Source organism: Petromyzon marinus, unplaced genomic scaffold (genome assembly GCF_048934315.1).
Source record: "Petromyzon marinus isolate PM22_M1 ecotype Great Lakes invasive population unplaced genomic scaffold, UKy_Petmar_22M1.pri1.0 PM_Scaffold_18, whole genome shotgun sequence".
NCBI lineage: Eukaryota > Metazoa > Chordata > Hyperoartia > Petromyzontiformes > Petromyzontidae > Petromyzon > Petromyzon marinus.
In genome coordinates, this window is record NW_027423146.1 from 652,199 (window position 1) to 672,311 (window position 20,113).

Sequence of the window (20,113 nt, forward strand, 5' to 3'; positions counted from 1 at the left end):
GGAGCGTTACGTGTGGGGGGGAAACCGCCCCCTTCGGTGCCTCCATGGTCCAATAGCTGGTCTTCTTGGCGCCACGGTCCCGAGCCCCCTAAAAGTTCCTCATGGAGCAAATCAACGGGTGGGCCATTGCCTTGTCAGGGCTCATTCATTGCTCCGGATCCCACCTGAAAATGCCAGGCGCAGATCCCCACATCATTAAAGCCACGGGTGCATTTATCCCAGATATAAACAATTGCAAACTATTTGACTATTTTTTTTTACTTTAACCAGGCAAGGCCCACTGAGCTATACAGCTCTCTTTCAGAAGCGGCCACACAATTACAGCTCAACAAATTGGCTTATTACGTGGACATTAGTAGCCAAATACTCTAAACATGTGCTAATAAATGTGGAGGGAAAACCCGGAGGATCCGGAGAAAAATACACGCGACCACGGGGAGATAGCATACAAACTCCAAATACAAAGGTGTCAGGGTAAGGATTTAATACACGACCTCCTGTATACCCTACAAAATAGTTAACATCTCGCCACCGTGGCGCCCAATTCTGATCACATGACATAGCAAAACGAACGTCGCGGTGCATAGCAATAATTCAATTGGGCAATTACTGAGCGTTCATAAACGTGAGGGGATACAGGAGTACCCAGAGAAAACCCACTCGTGCAAGGGGGCAACCCTCTATCCCATGCAGACAGAGATGGTGCTTATCCCACTTGCTGTACTGCCTTCTCCTGGCCAGCCAGGATATGCCACCTCAACACCCACTACACCATGAACTTTGTGAACCGAGTTTAAATTTCTGGCCACGGCGAACATCAGTGGCTATCTCCCTCTTCCTCTCTCGTCCCTGCTATCATCTCCCTCTTCTTCCCGCGTCCCTCCCACTATCTACCTCTCCAATCCGTCCCACCATCTCCCTCTTCCTCCCTCGTCCCTCCCACCATCTCCCACTTCCTCCCCAGTACCTTCCACTATCTCCCTCTTCCTCCCACTTGGCTCTACTAGTAATCTCCCTCTTCTCCCGTCCCTCGCACTATCTCCCTTTTCTTCCCCCATCCTTCCCACTATCTCCCTCTGCATCTCCAATCCCTCGCACTCTCTCCCTCTTCCTTCCTCTTCCTTCCCACTATCACCTTCTTACTCTAACCGATCTGCCTAATCCTCCCAAATAACTCCCAGTATCTCCCTCTACTTCCCCAGTCGCTCCAACTATCTCCCTCTTCATTCCCCTTTCCTGCCACTATCTCCCTCTTCCGCCCCCTTCCCTCCCACCATCTCCCTCTTCCTCTCCCGTCCCCCCCGCTATCTCCTTCTTTCTCTCACATCCCTCCCACCTCCTTACTCCCCCGTCCCTCCCACTATCTTCTCATCCTCCCCCATCCATCCCACGATCTTCCTCATCCTCTCCCGTACCTTCCGCACCTTCCTTATTTAACACCATCAGGTTCACAGACTCGCCCTCGCTTCTCCCAGTCAAATAGCCTAGCTTAGACACAACCCCCACCATGTTACACTGACGGCATCGACCGAGACAGCCAACAACTATCCGGCCGCCCAATTATCTAGTGAAGACGGCAGCGACCAAGTCGGAAAAGACGACAGTGCCGACGAGACGACTCCACTTCCCAGAACGTGCAACCACGAGCTCTCGCTCTCCGCTGCTTTTATCCGACTCGGCCGCGCCTCCCTTCTCCAACCCACGAGCGGGTTCCAGTGTCTTCCAGGGAGGGTCTCTGTGATCCTTGCCCCAGTGCCTCCGCCCTGCTGACAAACCCGCATGAGGCTCACTGGCGTGTGTACTCCCCGTCCACCGCAGTTGCCGCTGCTGGACAACAACTATTACTCTACAGTTGTACTGCCCCTCTGTACCGTGCCCCCGAGCCATCAACACGGACTCACAGCATCAACACAGACGCACATGATCAAAACAGACTCACAGCATCAACAGACTCACACGATCAACAGACTCACAGCATCAATACGGACTCACACCATCAACACGGAAACAGGGTCAGTGAGCAAGATGGCGGATGAGTGCATACATGATGAGTGGTGGTGAGTTCAAGTTAAGCACCCAGTTTTAAATCTCATTTACTCCCACCACCACCACCACCACCCTACATACAACAGTCGGAAGTAAATGCCTACACACCCTACATACAATCGTCAGTAGTAGTGGGGAGAAGAGGGCATCAGTGGGGGCGAGGCATGAAGCGTTGAGAAGCCCTCAGATACTCCATAAAACCCCGAGTTTCATGGAGTATAATTTTCAGCATTACAGTTCCATTTTTTTACGTTAACAAATGTCTCGCCATATATTACACCGTATAGGTAACTAGATTGGGCGAGGGATGGTCTTTTTTGTTGAACAATCAATAAAGCTACGGTGTTGTACTGTGCCCGTATCCGTGTACGGTACTGTGCACTAAAGGAAGAAAAATGGAGCGGCTGAACCTCACTGCCTCCTTACCGGAGGCTGTAAACATCAAGTGACCTGAAAACTGCGATGGGACGTGAAAGACAACATGGAGAGACAAGAGGGCGCCACGTGTGTTCTTCCATGACAGCAGCATCATCGCAGGCAATGAGGTTCAAATGGGCACAGGAACTTTGAGGTGGACCCACGAGTGTTTGAGCCACAGCGGCGTGCAATCGGCGACCTCTATACGCTTGGCGCAATCCGCACCGTCATTTCACGGAGCCCTTGTCCACTCGACGAGTGCGACGACGCCGTCCCACCGTCATTCGGCGCCTCGTGGTGACATCACAACAGCAAAGCAACAGGTGTTGTTTATTCATTTCTTGAGGCAATTCGAGGGCCCGGTTACATCGCGTTGTGATACACGCACACACCGTCAACATATACTACACCGGTTATAAAAAAAAAGCAGGGGATAGAAAGGTGGGGGAGCGGACCCGACCACAGGTATTGTTTAAAAGACGTCAAGCGGACCGGGGGTTTTAAATTTAAGTCCATGCGGACACCAACATCCGAACGATTGTACCAATAAATCCTGAACCTTCTGGAAGATTTCAGCTCCCGCTGGTTTGGATCAGGGTGATGTTGGGGCAAATTCCATTAATTGGGAAAGGTGGCAATCTTGTGGGAATGTCCTCGCCAGAGAAGAAACTTGTCGCTTCCATGTTTTATTTTCATCCGACGTCCCATTAGCGAGATCCAGAGCGTGACGGACTCATATGGAGTCGGCCTCCTGTAATTTTTCTGGTCTCATTCTCACCACAGGTGAAGGCAGAGCCACACATCAACGTGCCAATGGGGCCACGGTTGAAGTGGTGGGGCCACGGTTGAAGTGGCGGTGGCCACGGGTCATGTGGCCTCTATGTATTTTCCATGTTGAAGGCCGATTGCCCCAAACATTGCCCGTCATATGCAGTGTCACTGAATAACGTGTGAAACATACTGTAGCATATACAAAATTGTATTTTCTTCATACATTAAATACAAAAAACACAATAAACATGAAATGCGTATAGGACATTTATAACTCTCTCAATGACCAAACTTGTATTTTATGAACACACTTATACGAGCAAAATATGACAAAAGTGTTCCAGATTTCAGTTTCAATTGAGACTGAAATCCGGAATCATTACCCCCTACTGACAGACTAATAATACCCGCTCGCAGGCCAAGTGCTGATTCACCTTGGGGCCTCGCCTGGTATAGAGGTCGTGGGTTAAATCCCGACGCCTGTATATCTGGAGTTTGCATGTTCTCCCCGTGACCGCGTGGATTTTTCTCTGGGTCCTTCGGTTTTTCCCTCCACATTTAGAAACATGCGTTTAAAAGTATTTGGCTGCTATATATTTCTGCGTGACAAGCCACTTTATAGCGCTTTCATTTGTGGCCCGGTCGTTCCTGAAAGAGAGCTATACAGCTGAGTGGGCCTTACCTGGTAAAATAAAAAGAGATTAGTTTTGTTAGTTTATTTTGTGCCACAGGGGGACAGCTACAGGGGGGGGGGTGCCCATTAAAATGGTCGAGATGAGATGCAACTTAAGGCGCTTGTGACTTCCCAAAAATATTATTTATGGCAGGTTTTCACATCTAAACATCCCGGGTGGCATTGAAGCCAAGAGCTCCCACCCTAGGTGAGTAGCTACGAGCGGTGCTGTGCACGGCGACACGCCACTTTCTCCATCTGCCTGACTTGGTATTTTCTTTTTTGTTACTTAAATAAATGTTAATGTTTCGTTTTGTGTACGCGTGTATGTACACCGTTTGGGGAGCGGTGGTGCAGCAGTTAGCGCACTACGAACTCAGCCATCTGAGTACGTGGTGTGGGGTGTGTATAACATCGCAAAACTGGGGAGGACAAAGGCAGCCAGACGTGGGGCTGGCCACAAAACCACTTCTGTGCCATGCCGGCCATCATAGGTGCTACCCGTTAACAGCACTTGCCCCAGCAATCTGTTAACGGCGATACGGAGTACCTTTGTCTTTTTGTGCAATTGTGTGCTTCTGTGTGCGACGCATGCGACGATGTGCATGTTTGTGTTTGATAAATGTACATCCGCAATGTGTGTGTGACGCGTATGATGCGCGTGTGTGACGACGGTTGGAACAGCGATTCACGCACTGCCCTATCCACGCGGCGACCTCTCCTCAACATCTCGAGCCTCGGCGGAGAGCGCCGCGAGGTTCGACTCCAACTCCGGCTTTCCAGGGACAAACCCCCCCCCCCAATGCCCCTCCCCCCAGGCCCATGGGGGGGGGGGAAGTCGCTCCCCTCCCTCACTCCACGCTCAGGAACTTCCTCTTCTTCGCCGTGTTCATGTACGGTCGCCAAGGCCACTCCACCTCGGCGGTGGCCGCGTTGTCCAGCGTGCCCAGTTTAATCTCATAGACTGCGCGACACACAAAAGCAAAGATTACCCCCATGCAGCCTTTAACAGACGGCGTGGGAAAAGCGCTGTTCGTGTGTTAGCATGTAGGAAAGCCAGCATGGCACACCAAGGGGTGGGTGTGGGTGGCCAGCATTACGTCCGATCATCTTTGAATTTACACATCGCATCCGGGGTGGGGGAATGCGAGTCGGGTCACGGTACAGCGAATGCGACCAGAGCAGCGACCCCACCGACTCAAGTTCCGATCCGCTCTACAAGTCACCCGCGGGCCACCTAGCCCGAGGCTAGACTCTTACATTCAGCCCATCATCCTCTCAGGGGTCGATAAAATTTACAACCACTTCGTAGGGAAGTCCACAAGGAATGTGGAATTTCCACCGCCTCTGCAGGGGTGTAAAGTGGAGACGAGTAACAATGTGTCAGGCAGACTTACGCTCCATCTCGAATCACGGTCCCACCTCCTTCAACTCGATGTCCTTGCCGTCGCGCTTGTAGACGTTGTGCCTGTTGGGAGGGGGGAAGGGGGGCACAGAAGTCACGGGAGGGGTCGCGGCAAGTCACACGGACGGCGCTGGACTCTCATTACGTGTCCTCGCAGACGTTTGCCAGTTAGAGGCCAGCGGCCACCCTGTTTAAAACTGCGGATGCATTAACAAATGAACAACATTACGCACCTTCAGCTTCAGAGATGGCGTTAAATAAAAACTCTGTGCTGTTGCTCGAAAACTAAAGTAAAACGAAACTATTTTTATTTTACCACTGAGCTATGCAGCTCTTTTTCACATAAAAATGTATAGCAGCAAAATACTCGAAATTCAAGTTTCTAAATGTGTAGGGAAAAACCCGGAGGACCCGGAGAAAAATCAAAGTGACCAGGAGGAGAACATGCAAACTCCGAATATACAGGCGGACACACAGCACCTGGCCCAAAAGTCTGCTCACTCTTTCCCATTCCGAGACATCTGCAAGTTGCCGGGTGGTAGGTGTCACGTTCACCGCTGAATCTCGGTACGCGCGAGCGGCTCGGCGTTAATTTTATTTATAGAGGCGTAGCGCTGCTGTTTTTAAAAGGCGTTGCCCTCACCGCAGAGAACCGTAGTGACACGACCGGCACTCTATGGAACAAAACTGTGCCACACGCCCTCCCGCATAGTCTTATGGGAGCAAAAGGTATGTCTTCAGGTCAGAAGACGTACTTGAGTTTTTCTTACGGTTCCGTTTCGACGACGTATATGTACATCATGGAAATGAGAAAGGGTTATAGCCTATACGAGGGATCTTTGTGCTTTGGGGATGGGGGAGGAAGATGTGGGTGAGACTGGCACGGTGCCCGCACGCACCCTCTTTCCGAGTCGCGACGTGAAGTTGTGCATCACGAGGTGTTGGAATGCCTCGGACATCATGTCCACGTCCGGATGTCGTGCCGCATCACCACGCTCGAGAGTGTCAAGTACACCGTGGCATCGTACCACGTGTCACATGAACAGCACGCCGGAAAGTTAGACACACCACAGGTGTCACACAGACTGTACTGGAGAGTTAAACACACTGCCCTTCCATCAGCGGCATCATACCACATCACACCACATACACAGTTAAGACACCACAATTCCCCGTCTGCAGCATCATACTACACACCGCACATCGTACGCACAGCTAAATACACCTCCATCCCCCGTCTGTTGCACCGCATCACACACGTCACACCATGCATCACACCGGGGAGCGGGAGCGGAGTGGCTATCTCATTACACTACAAATCCGGTGACCTGACTTCGACTTCCGGTGTGTCCAAGCATCGACAGTGGGGAGACAAAAGGGGCCAGATGCGGTAATGACCACACCACCCACCCCGCCGTGTGCCCTGCCGGCCTTCGTAGGTCGCTCGACAAACAGCACTTGCCCTGACAGCCTGTTAAAGACTACACGGGGGAGCTTTGTCGACTGTGGTGCGTGCGCGTGCCTGGCATACCGCGGTGCTCATGCAGGATGATGAAGTCGTTGACGGCATTGGCGCAGCACGCCCACACCAGCGCCTGCAGCTTGTGGCCTCCGTGGTTCATCGGCTGAGCGTTCGGCAGGATCAGCTTCTTCTCCTGCGGTGGTGGTGGGATGGTGGTGGTGGTGTGGTAACATGACAGCAAGCGGTCACACGCCGAGTCCGCTCTTCCCACCGGCGTCCGTCCCGGCCACGCTGCGTTCGCCCCCCCACCTCCCCGCCCTCCCACTGTATCCGACTCGGGTTGTGTTGTTTGTTTTTTCCATTGCGGAAGCCGAGCCGAGCCGTACCGGTATACGGGGTCGCCAAACCCCGTGTTGGCACAACTGGGATGCACCATTGGAAAAACTTTACTATTTATATTTTACCAGGTAAGGCCCACTGAGCTATGCAGCTCTTTTCCAGAAGCGACCTGGCCACAAATCATAGCTCAACTAAGTGGCTTATCGTCATGTGTAAATTTATAGCAGCCAAATACTCTTAAACGGACGTCGATTCTAAATGCGGAGGGAAAAACCGGAGAACCTGGAGAGAAATCCACGCGACTCCTCGGAAAGAGGCACGCAACTCCAAATATACAGCAGGCATCAGGGTCAGGATTGAACCTGCGACCTCCTGTATACCAGGTGAGGGAGTTAACATCTCGCCACAGTGGCACCCCCAATGGTACATCTTTCCGTGACCACCGACCGTGCGTAGTGCTACAGTAGATACATTTTCGATGAATGGAAGGGATCGGTCATCGGGAAAAGGCGGACTGAATCGCGAGGAATGAAGTTGACAAAAGCTGCATGCACCAAACCAAAGTGTCCAACGCTCCACCACTTACGACCACCCCCCCCCCCCCCACACAGCCTCCACCTTTCATCAACAACCAGATTTCTTCTGGTTAACTCAACGGATGCGAGTTATCTCACACTGCACAAGCCCGATGATTGGTCGACACGGCTCGTGTGAGGTGCAAGGAACTGATTCTAAAGCCGATAGAGAACATGTGTGTGTGTGCGGTAATTTAGCAGTTAGCATGCTGCCCGACAAACCTAGTGACCCGAGGTTGATTTTCGTTCATGGCCAACACCAGTGGCGATTATCTGAACTGGTCCTGGGCCTCCCCTAGATCAACTCAGCCTCAAATGAGTACCTAGTGCGGTGTGTAAACATTACTAGAGAGATAAAGGTGGCCAGTTGTGGTGCTAGCCACCAACACCCTCGCAAACAGCACCTGTCCCAAAAGCCTGTTAAGGCTATATGGGGGACCTCTGTCTTTGCGCGCTTGTACTCATGCAATACACGAGGACCCACATTCCTCGTGTGACCCCAAACCCTGTAGCCCCTGTGACCCCGTGCCCGCACCTTGATGAACTGCTTGAGGAGGGAGCTGGGGTCGCGTGAGGTCGTCGCCATGATGTGTGGGTCCTTCACGCCGGCTCAGCGGTACTCGTCATCCATGTGGCTGCTCACTCCTACTGACACGGGGGGGTGGATAGAAAGAGGTGGTAGATGGGGCAGGGGGGACGGAGAGGGTAGGTTACCATTTGCCATACTTCACCGTGCAGGTGAGTGAAGGTGTGTGTGTGGGTGGATGGAAGGAGCGACCAGGAATGGTTGAGAATATCACTCTGCAGTGATCGCGTTGATTTTGTGTAGCAAGCTGAGCAATAATGAGACCTGGATGAGTCCCAATTGCAAGAGTGGGTGGGTGATATGGCAGGTGAGTGGGTAAATTGAGTAAAATGATGAGTGAGTGAATGAGTGCGTCAGTGCATGTTAAACCTCTTTGTTACAGCACGTAGCCAACCGTGGTAATCGGAAGTGTGACAAACTAACCACAAAAAGTAGTTCTCAAGAAATGAGTTTGTCAATCTAGACGATGATTTAAAAGTGCAAAGCTCCAGTGGCTTCCTAATATTGTAAGGAAGACCGCTCCAGAAGGAAGACTGCTCCAGAAGCACACGTTATGTGGTGACCACGGCCTTCATTTGACATTCCACCAAAATTTACGCCAGCCATCACACACACACACACACGGCCGACTCTTTTTCCACGTTCACGCCACGGGATTTTTCAAAGTCCACTTGGGAAGCAATCGCCGTGCAGTATTTACGGTCAACGCAACTGCGGCATTAAACCCATTAAACCGGTGGGGGGGGGGGGGGGGGGGTTGAGGACCCGCCGTTCTCGAACCGCGAACCTCCGCGGCAAAACACGGTGCCACCGCTTGGCAGGAAGGACCTACGGCGAGCCGGGGATGCACGCCGACTCGGCGTGTCTAGCGGGCGGAGACGCGCGACGCTTATCCCCCTGCCTCAAGAGTCTCGCGGGAAGGAAGAGAGAGAGAGATGCGAGGAGACGTGATGGTGAGGGATGTGAGATCACCCTCCCCTCCCTGGTCGAATTCCACGGCCTTCTGGAGTTCAAGCGCCTCCCACCGCAGGTCCGTAGGCAGCACCAGGTTTTCTTCGGTGACGACGTCAGGGGGACAGGGGGCAGTGGGTAGGGGGCGGGCAGGAGAGAATTAACAAGGAAGAAAAATCATGCGCACGCATGGATTCATTTGTAAACGCTTTCCACGCGCGGTTGTCTTCTCGCCTGTATTGTCAGACCGTCTTGTCCCATCTTAGTCCGTCTTGCGTGTCTCATTGTCTCTAGATCCGTCTCTAGTCTGTCTTGCGCGTCTCAATGTCTCTAGTCTGTCTCGCTGTCTCTCGTCCGTCTTGTCGTCGCGACCCCATCTCTAGATCCGTCTCGCCGCCCGTTACCATCGAGCGCCCTCTTGAGCCGCGCCTTCTCCTCTACGAGGATCTTCTTGGCCTCCTGCGCCTTGCGGTAGAGGTACTCGCCGTGCAGTTGCGCCTCCTCAGCTGCACCACCAAACAAAGACAAAGATCCCCCATGTAGCCTTCGACAGGACTGTCGGGTACAAGTGCTGTTAACGAGCAGCAGCTTTGATACACGAAGGGGGGTAGGTGGCCAGCACCACATCCGGCCGCCTTAATCTCCCCAGTGGCGATGTTTACACAACGCACCAGGTACTCATTTGAGGCTGAGTTGACCAAGGGAAGGCCCAGGAACGGAATCGTCACCAGTGTTGGCCGTGAGCGGGAATTGAACTCGGGTCGCTGGGTTCGTAGTGCAGCGTAGTGCTAATCGCGAGACGACCATAAACAACCGCCATTCGCCACGAAGTGGTGGAGATGTCACCACGGCGCTCATGCCAGGCTATGTGCAGGTTAAGGCCACATGAAGTGTCGAACGCCCGCTGGCAGTAGGAGGTCACAGACAGACAGACCCAGGTTGCCATTGGTTGCTTGACTGAGATGACTGGCCGATGCACCACCTGTGCCCCCGACTGTGCTACACCACCGCTCCCACCTACACAAACTCTCTTGGGCTATACTCTTTGGTTCTTTCGGTAAAGTCATATAGGCATAAAATATACAATAAATTAAATCACGACGTTTCGGGCGCAACACAAGCGTCCATCATCAGGTGGGACAAACCACAGCAAGAAACAATTGCCGACGTGGGCAAAAGAGCTGCTGTAAACAAGAGACTATATAGGTAAGAGAAGGGGGGAGGATCAGGGAGGAGAGATAGAGAGGGGGGGGGGGGTATGAGGAGGGGAGTGCTGAAGAGAGCGGGGCTGGGAGTGGGAAGCTTAAGAAATTAGAGATGCGGAAAGTTAAGGCAACACCATAAAGCAGTTAAGGTTTTACCTGGTTAATAACATTCTTCCAATGATTACTCAATTTGTATCCATCTTCTCGGTTGAAGTTATGTCTGTGTTTATATATCTGGATGGCTTCATGAACAAACCTTTGATAGTAGCCCGAAGGTTTGCAGAGCGGCACCACGATACTCCTAGCGACGTCGTTGATTAATGTCTGTAATTAATATCGATGGTGAATCTCTGTAATTAATATCGATGATTCGATTCCACGAGAACAGATTCACAAGAATCGATTCCACAACTATTTTAGTAAAGCGAAGTACGCGATTCGATTCAAACGTGTTCGTTCCGGTCTCATCAGAATCGGTATTGATTCTGTGCTGGAGGAATCCAATGAGCTATAAAGCTCTTTGATCAAAGATGTGCCAGTAGGGGGCACGGGGTCATAACGTCACAACAAACAATACAAAAACGATAGGAGTGCAAAGGGAATGGTAGCAAACCACTAAAAATAGATGAAATAAACCATATAAGTTCATACTCTTTGGTTCTTTCGGTAAGAAGTCTCGCTCTCCGTTCCACCCACTACAACTGGCGTCAGAAGTAGCCAAATAGTAAGATGAATCGCTATAATGGAGACGCGAAGAAAAACTCGTACCAGGGCTCCAGTGGAAGAGGAGGACGACTCAACACCACCGGGGTTGGCAGCCCCGGAAGGGGGAGGAGAAGCGACGCCGGCCGAGCTGCTCACTGCCCGGCAGCCCGGCGGCTCACCGTCGGAGAGGGCGCTTCAGGTGGCTCACTCCCGCCTCGCCCAACTCCTGCACGCGGCGGCATCCATCCTCGACGAAATACATCGCGGGTTATAACCACAACAAATATAATCACAATCACTGCGACCATAATCGCCGTAACCACAAATATAATCATAACCACCAGCTACATAACCACAAGTATAAACACTACTGCCACAAATATAACCATAACCACCACAACCATAACAACCAACATAACCACCACAACAACCACAATGATGCTGATACACTCTCACACCATGTGGGTCCCCTTGTCTCCTTGTGTCTCCCTGTGGGTGAGTGGATGGGTTGGCGAGAGAGTCGGTGGGTTGGCAAGAGAGTCGGTGGGTTGGTGAGAGAGTGGGTGGGTGGCAGAGTGAGTGACCGGTGGCAGAGTGAGTGACCGGTGGCAGTGGGTGACCGGTGACTAAGTGGGTGGGTGGCAGTGGGTGACCGGTGACCAAGTGGGTGGGTGGCAGTGGGTGACCGGTGACGAAGTGGGTGAGAGAGTGGGTGGCTGAGTGGGTGGCCGAGTGGGTGGCTGAGTGAATTGGTGAGTGGATGAGTGCCAGAGTGGGTGGGTGAATGGCTGAGTGGGTGGGTGAGAATCAGTATGTTTTTGCTGGAGGAATCCGATGAGCTATGAAGCTCTTTTTCATAGATGCCCAGAGAGTGGCTGAGTGGGTGGCTGAGTGAGTGTCGGTGGGTGTGAGTGGGAATGAAATCTAACCTGCACCTCTGCATTGCAAATCCAGCGAGCTAACGCCCTGCGTGTGGTGGGGTAAAGTGTGGGCATGGCCACTTTGCTCCAACACGTCCGGACCAGCGTGGAAGAGTAGACCAAATACCTCTATATAGCGGCCTCTAGTGGATGCCTTTTCCAGCAGCAGGCGATTCGCATCCACAACAAACCCGTCCCTCCAGGGATAAAAACACACGGCAGTCTGGGAGTGCCTCTCATCAGCTATGGCTCAACACGAGGGCCACTCTGGGGCCGGTTTCCACCGTCAGCGCCTCATCAGCAGCAGCAGGGCCGGGCTCTGCTTGAAGCAGCGCCGTGAACTCAGCAGGCGTCTAGGACGTGACGGCTGTGGGCCAGGCGCCTCCTCCTCTGTCTCCCCCCACCACCGCCGCCACTGCTGATGTGTGCACACCGCGCGAGGTTCTCACCTTCAGGCTGAGTCGACGTAGAGGAGGCCCAGCGAGCCGCCGCTTCAGAAGCTTTCGCGAGCCACTGACGGTGGCCGTGAGCGGGAAACCAAATCAGCCGCTCGCCACCCACAATCCACAGCGCGCGCCGCCTCCACTCGCCCCCTGCCTGACTGTAAGTAGCAGCGGGGGGAGGGGGGTGGGCAATGGGGGCGTGAGGGGGGGGGGTTTGAGGGGGAGCATGGGCGGGGGTTGCCAGGGGGGGCAAGGGGGGTCGCGAGGGGGGGGATGCTTGGGGGGGGGGGTTGTGAAGGGGGAGGGGCAGGGGGGGAAAGAGGGAGCATGGGGGAGGAGCTTAGGTGAGGGGGAGGAGCTAATGGCTATTACACCACGCCGCGTCTCGCGCCACGTGCTTCCCCTGGCAGTTTGGCCGTTAGGCGTGGAACCGAGCTGTGGGTGAGTGGTGGCGGTGGTGGTGTGAGTCTTTCTATGTGAGTCTGTGTGTGAGTCTCTCTAAGTGAATCTCTGTGTGAGTCTCTCTGTGTGAGTCTGTGTACGTGTGTGTGGGTCTGTGTGAGTCTGTGTGTAGCAGTGACCCGGTCTCAAATGAGTACCTGGTGCGATGCGTAAACATCGCCACTGGGGAGACAAAGGCGGTCGGGCGTGGTGCTAACCACCCACCCCTTCGTTTACCGTGCCGGCCTTCATACGTACTGCTTGCTAACAGCACTTGCCCCTACAGCCTGTTAAGGCTCTATGAGGATCGTTGTCTTTGGTGTCCTGTATTAGCAGGAGGAGGAGTGGTGGTGTTAATGTTGGTGGTATTAGTGGTGGTGGTGTTAGTGATGGTGGTGTTAGTGGTGGTGTTTGTGGTCTTAATAATGGTGGTGTTGGTGTTAGTGATGGTGGTGTTAGTGGTGGTGGTTGTTCGAGGTATTGTTGCTGGTGTTAGTGATGGTGGTATTTGGTGGTATTAGTGGTGGTCGTGTTAGTGATGGTGGTATTATTGGTGGTATTATTGGTGGTAGTGTTAGTGGTGGTGGTGTTAGTGGTAGTGGTGTTGGTGGTGGTGGAGTTGATGTTGGTGGTGGTGTTTTTAGGGTTCGTAGTGTTAGTGGTGGTGTTAGGAGTGGTGTTAGTGCTGGTGTTAGTTGAGGGGAGCGGTAGTGTAGCGGTTAACGTGCTGCGCTACAAACCTGGCGACCCGGGTTCGATTTCCGCTCACGGCCAACACCAGCAACGATTATCTGAACCGGTCCTGGGCCTCCCCTAGGTAGACTCAGCCTCAAATGAATACCTGGTACGATGTGTAAACATCGCCGCTAGGGAGACAAAGGCGGCCAGGCGTGGTGTTAGCCACCCACCCCCTCGTGTGCCATGCCGACCTTTATAGGTGCTCGCTAGCAGAAATTGCCCCTACAGTATATTCAGGCTATACGGGAGATCTGTCTTTGTTAGTGGTGGTGGTGTTAGTAGTGGTGTTAGTGGTGGTGCTAGTGGTGGTGTTTGTCGCGGTGTTGCTGGTGTCCGAACAAAGGAGCGACGCTCACAACAACGACCTTTGACCTGGGCGGCTGAAATGTAGCACGTTGGCACAGTCATCTCAGTCAGTCAACTCTTGGCACCTGGGTCTGACCTGTGACCTGTCAGTGAGCCTTCAGCATTTCACGTGGTCTCAAAGTGCACCTGGCCTGGCATTTGCTGCTGCTTAGTGGCAAATGGCGGTCTTTGTTGTTTTTGTTGTGTTTCGTGTTGTGGGTGAGTGGTGAGGTTGTGAGTCTGTGATGATGATGTGAGTCCGTGTTGATGATGAGAGTCCGCATTGTGACATGACGCGTGTTTAGACATGAGTATTGTCGCACACCATCGGTTTTGTGTGACCCTCACCTGCGTCTCCCGCTCTCCACGCAGAGACCCGGACCGTGCGAGAAACGCAGTGAGCTCTGAGCACCCTACTCTGCAAGTTGCTGCCATGGAGGTACGTGTGGCTCTTCAACTCGTGTGGTAAAATATGGGTGGACGTGTGTTTTCCCCTCGACTTGTGCCTACCTGTCACCTACCTGTATACCTGGATGTGCTTCTCCTTGTCCGCCTGAGTATGTGTATGTCTATCAGAGTGTGTCTCCGAGATCCTGTTGGTGTGCCTGCCTGTCTACGCGTGAGCATTTACAGCACTATTATCTATCCACTGATGAATGAGAATGCCTTCCTCCCTGAGACCTTGCTACCCCTCAAATGCTGTGATGGAATAATCCGCCAAGCGCCGATTTTGTCGCACCATCTCTCTGGTGGCTCTCCTCTCCGATGTGTTTCCTTCCTTGGCTGCCGCTCCGTTATTATTCTTCACTATCAGCCATTGTTGTCCCTCCTTGCCATGGCTCGTCATGCCCAATCCCCAATCACTCTTTAACAATTTGAACAATCCCTGCGTGTGACCTCAAAATCCACGCATCTTTCATTGTTAATCCAAGCATGGCATCTGATATTGGCCAAATATTCCAATGCTGAGAAACGACAACATCTCGGCAGGACCCTCCTGAATGTGGAGCCCAGGATCTCAGAGATGCTGGCTCAGTGCTCACCTTCTGCACTTGTTCCAACATCTTAATCAAGCCTATGTGGTGGACCTTTGTCTTTGTGTGTGTGTAGATGAGCCGAGCTGGAGAGGCTCGGAGTAACGACACGTCTTGCACCACGTGGAGTGCGCTGTCCTCAGACGGCACCGGCTCCATCTGTAGCAAATCGCCGAAAGGTAAGAACAGTAATGAGGGACGTCACAGTGGCCACGGTAAATAGTGGGACATCATGATGGCCATGTTGCATGGGGGACGTCACAGTGCCTTTGGTGTATGAGAGATTTTATGGTGATTGTATGGGTGATATCAAGATAGCAATGCTACATGGGGGACTTAATGGTAATCATGTTTTGATTTAAAGCTTTCGTGGCTGCAGGGATTCATATTCTTGGTTCTTTCGGTAAAATCACGTAGAAGGGCAACAATAAAATTATAAAAATATAAAACAATAAAAATCTCACGACGTTTCGACTGCAACACAAGTAATCATCATCAGGTGTGAAAACCACAGCAAGAACCACAGCAAGAAAAATTGAAATTTTCTTGCTGTGGTTTTCACACCTGATGATGATTGCTTGTGTTGCAGTCGAAACGTCGTGAGAATTGTATTATTTTATTATTTTATTGTTTCCCTTCTACGTGACTTTACCGAAAGAACCAAGAATATGGTAATCATGTTGCATTAGAGACTGCATCATGGTTGCCATGTTACATGGGGGACTTCATGGTGGCCATGTTGCATGGGGATAATTATCTGTGCTCTGGCCTCAGTACTGAAACAACATCAAACGCTTTCAGAATTGCTTCTGCTGCCATCTTGAATGCTCTTCCAATATTAGGAAACCACTGAAGCTATCCGCGTTTAAATCATCAAGTTTGACAACTAATATCTATACTCATTCGCTCTTTCGGTAATGTCACCTAGGTAGAAATAAAATAAAACAAATCACGACGTTTCTATCGCAACACAATCAATCTTCATCAGGTGGAACAACCACAGCAATAATAAAATGCTGAAGTAGGTGAGAGAGCTGTTGTGGCAAGAGGTTATCGGTAAGAAAGGGGGGAGGAGCAAGGGGGGGAGAGAGAGGGGAGCTGCGTGAGCGCTAGGGGGAGAAGAAGTGAGGCTGGGGGGGGACGTAGGCGGAGGTAGAAGTGGTAAGCTGAGTATGGGACATGGTGGGAAAGTAAATCTGAAAAATCTACTAGTACCTGGCGCGTGTGATGGAAACAACCACAACCAGTTAAGGCTTTACCTAGTTAATAACATCCATCGAATGATTGCTCAATTTGTATCCATCTTCTCGGTTGAAGTTATGTCTATGTTTGTATATCTGGATGGCTTCATGAAAAAACCTTTGATAGTTACCTGAAGGTTTGCAGAGTACCTTGGTCTCGGAAAAAAACAATATCACGCGAGCCCACAGCGTTATAACAATGGTCAGACACGGCAGAGGTATTGGTTCTGCGATGTTTCAGATCTGCCTTGTGTTCGCTAACACGGTCCGCGACATGTCAATTCGTTTTCCCAATGTAACTGCTACCGCAGGTACAACTCAGTTTGTCGACTCCAGGATATTGCATGTCAGGATGGGATTAGATCACGGATTTTGTGTACTGTATTGAATCGGACTTGGATCTTGTGTTTGTTTAAGATTTTGGAAATATTTTTGGTAACACCTGCTATGTATGGTAAAGTGATGGTCTTGATAGGCGTCTCAGTGGATTGTTTCTACATGGTTGGAGAAACAGCTTTGCGAATAATGCTGTCCCAGTACCCATTCATCTTAAGAGTCTGGTGTACGTGTTCCAGTTCACTGGCTTGGTGGTGTTGGTTGCAAATGCAGTGGCCCTATGGTGTAGTGGTTTGATGAGGGAATTCTTCTGCGCCGGATGGTGGTGGGAATTAGGTTTTAGATAGGTCTCTTCTCAAACAAAACATCCAGGAATTAGTAGCTTACCATCATTCTCCACTTCCATGGTGAATTTGATGGATGGGTGTATGGAATTTATGTTGTTGAGAAATTGATTCAATGTTGGCAGGCCATGTGGCCAAATGACGAAAGTGTGATCTGCGTATCTCTTCCACAAGGAAGGACGTTGGGTGCATGTCTGGATGACATCAGTTTCAAATTTCTCCATGAAATCAATCGCTATCACTGGTGATAAGGGGGGACCCATGTGGGTACCTTCATTTTGTTTGTAGAAAGTACCATTCCTGGTGAAGTAAGTGCTGGTTCAGCGTTTCTACTGCTGCATGCATTTTTTTTCCGCCTGAGGACGACCGCTTGTGTTGCGATCGAAACGTCGTCATTTATTTTATTTTATCCATATGTGACTTTACCGAAAAAAACAAAGAGGAAGTGTTAGTAAGGCAGTTCCTAACCAAAGTTGGTACATCAGCATTCAGTCCATGTTGGACCAAGTCTTCAATTATTGCTAAGGTGTCAGGTACAGGAACCTTGGTGAACAGAAAGACTACATCAAAGCTGACGAGCAAATCATCTGGGGACAGTGAAATGCCTTTGATTAGAGAGATAAAGTGAGCTGAGTTTCATACTGCTGAGGTAGTCTTGCCCGTGAATGGAAGCAAGGTCTCAGACAGAAATTGGGCCAGTTTGTAGGGAGGTGAGTTGATAGTGGAAACGATGGGTCGAAGTGGAGTATCTTCTTTATGGATTTTTGGAAGACCATATAATCTGGGTGGTCTATTAGCAGAAGGTTTTAGGGAGAACTGCTTGAATGGTTCGATTAGAGAAGTCGAATTGGTAATGATATTGTTTGTTTTTAAAGCCAGGCAGTTGGTCGGATCTTTGTTGATTTTGGTGTAATTGCTATCATTAAGAAGGTCCTGGATTATGTTGCTGAATGTGGTTTTATCCATGACGACAGTAGCATTGCCCTTGTTGGCTGAGAGGATCACTTTGTCCTCTCTATTTTTTAATTTGGTGAGTTCAGAGCGCTCGTCCTTGCTGATGTTATTAATAGGATTCTTAGCATTTTTAAAGATGGTGGCAATTTTAAATCTTGCCACGTCTGTCGGGATGTGTCCCAAGCCTTTGAGGGCTACATCTACCTGGGTTTTTATATCATCCACTGGGATGTGTTTGAGGGTGACAGCAAAATTCAGCCCTCTAGCTAGTACCGATTTTAGGCTATCGGAGATTGTGCTGTTACTCTGATTAATAGCAGTCTTTTTTATGTGTGGATCTGGTTTCTTTTTTGACAAGTTATTGAATTTAGCAATAAGGTTAACCTTGCATTTGGAAGACATTGTTGTGGCAGAAGAAGCAGTCATGTTATCTACAAGGTTCCAATCAGATGCGGACATTTTATCTGTTAATGTTAAGTGTGATTGTAGGAGACATTTGTCTAAATTATCAAGTTCAAGCCGGAGTAGTCTTATCCTCTCTGAGATTAGAGAAAGGCTAGCTCTGAATAAGATCCGTTTAGAGTTGGGTTAAGTGACAGAAGCAGATGTGAGTTTAAATGTGGTCGGTATTATCTTGTTGTCGCGGCATCTCTTCAGAAAGGTGAGTGACTCGATCATGTGAGCCTTCTTGTCTCGCAGTCTGTTAATGGTTCTAACAGATGTGTGGAACCTATTTGCGTGGTTAGTTTATTAACCTTCCCCCACACTGTTGATTAGCACCATTGGCTACATGCGGTGCAAAATAATTTCAACATACATAGCTGGGATTGGCAAAAACATCCCAATCCTGAAATATTTACTCTATAAATTGCTCAAAAGTTTGGTTCACACACCTGTTGTTGTTATTCTCCTCGTGCCTACAGAAATCCTGGCTCACTTTGGCCCTCACTTGACCGACCGCGAAAAGCTGGAGCTCGCAGCCATGCAAGAAGTGTGGTACTTTGCGCTCGACAACAAACCCAAGGGATGCAACAGGCATGGATATGATGACGACGAACGTAATTACATTCTGGTGAGGCTCACCACAAAACTACAGCCTTGGGGGCGGTCACAGGGCCCAGAGATAGCGGGGTTTGTGGCTTCTTATTATTGCACCTGAATTACCAACCAGGGCACACACCAACGCGCTTCAAAATCAGAATGTTTAATCCCGAGTAAAGCCCTTTTAGATAAGAAGCAATTTTTCAAGGGAATCTTCGCCAGCAGACAGTATCAAAGCATTCGACAATTACACCCACTCACACACTTACTCACCCACCCCCAGACGCACTCACTTGCTGACTCACTCACTCATTCACCCACTCAATCACTCACCGACCCACTCGCCCACTCACCAATGCACTCACCCGCACACATCTGAATCAGAAGTTTATTTCCCGAGTAAAGCCCATTGAGCTCAGAAGCTCTTTTTAAGGGTGACTCAGCCAGCAGACATCTGAGCATTCCAAATTACGGTTAAAATAACTTCATAATTCCAAGCAAATGTTTTTGTTAAAATTACATTCTCACTTCTTAAACGTTGTGATTTTAACAATAGTCAGTTTAAATGATTGTACCTTTTGTTCAGTTCCGACATGATCACCTCCACTACCGCTATGAGGTGCTCAAGATGATTGGGGAAGGAGGTCAAGGCCAGGTGATCCAGTGCCTTGACCACAAGAGGAACACCCTGGTAGCTGTAAAGATCCTGGTGTCACCGTCGAGGTAAGACTTCAGAGACGTGCCATCACGAGGCCGACGTTGTTAAGTCCATTGCCGTGCAATGCGGTGGTGACACTCATGCTTCACAGCGAGAAGGGGGGCCTTGGTTCGGCTCCTGACTCGGGCACCATCGTGTGTGGAGTGTGTACCTTCTACCCCTGTTCTGCATCGGTTCCTTCTAGGTACTCTGGTTTTTCGTCTCTAAAGCTTAAAATACATACACACACAGTGTGAACTGGTATCGGCCAAAACATCCCATTGCTACAAGATTACCTCCACATTACAGTAAGTCATCATTTAATGCTGTAGATACATTCATGAAAAGTTCCGCGTTAAGCGAAAAAGCATTGAGCGAAAAGAATCTCTCCATAAATAATGTAACAATAAAGTTTGGCGAGATGCAATGTATGCATACACTGTG

At 50.4% G+C, this 20,113-nt stretch overlaps 1 long non-coding RNA gene across 1 annotated transcript; it reads right to left on the reverse strand.

Moving 5' to 3' along the window:
• Window positions 1-6,216: 6,216 nt before the first annotated feature.
• LOC142922816 (uncharacterized) lies at window positions 6,217-11,385 on the reverse strand. The gene is made up of 6 exons (XR_012940360.1): window positions 11,199-11,385; window positions 9,630-9,731; window positions 9,247-9,327; window positions 8,224-8,333; window positions 6,844-6,967; window positions 6,217-6,307 (listed from the first exon to the last, which is right to left on the reverse strand). It is a non-coding gene; the product is annotated as an uncharacterized LOC142922816 (long non-coding RNA).
• Window positions 11,386-20,113: the final 8,728 nt, after the last annotated feature.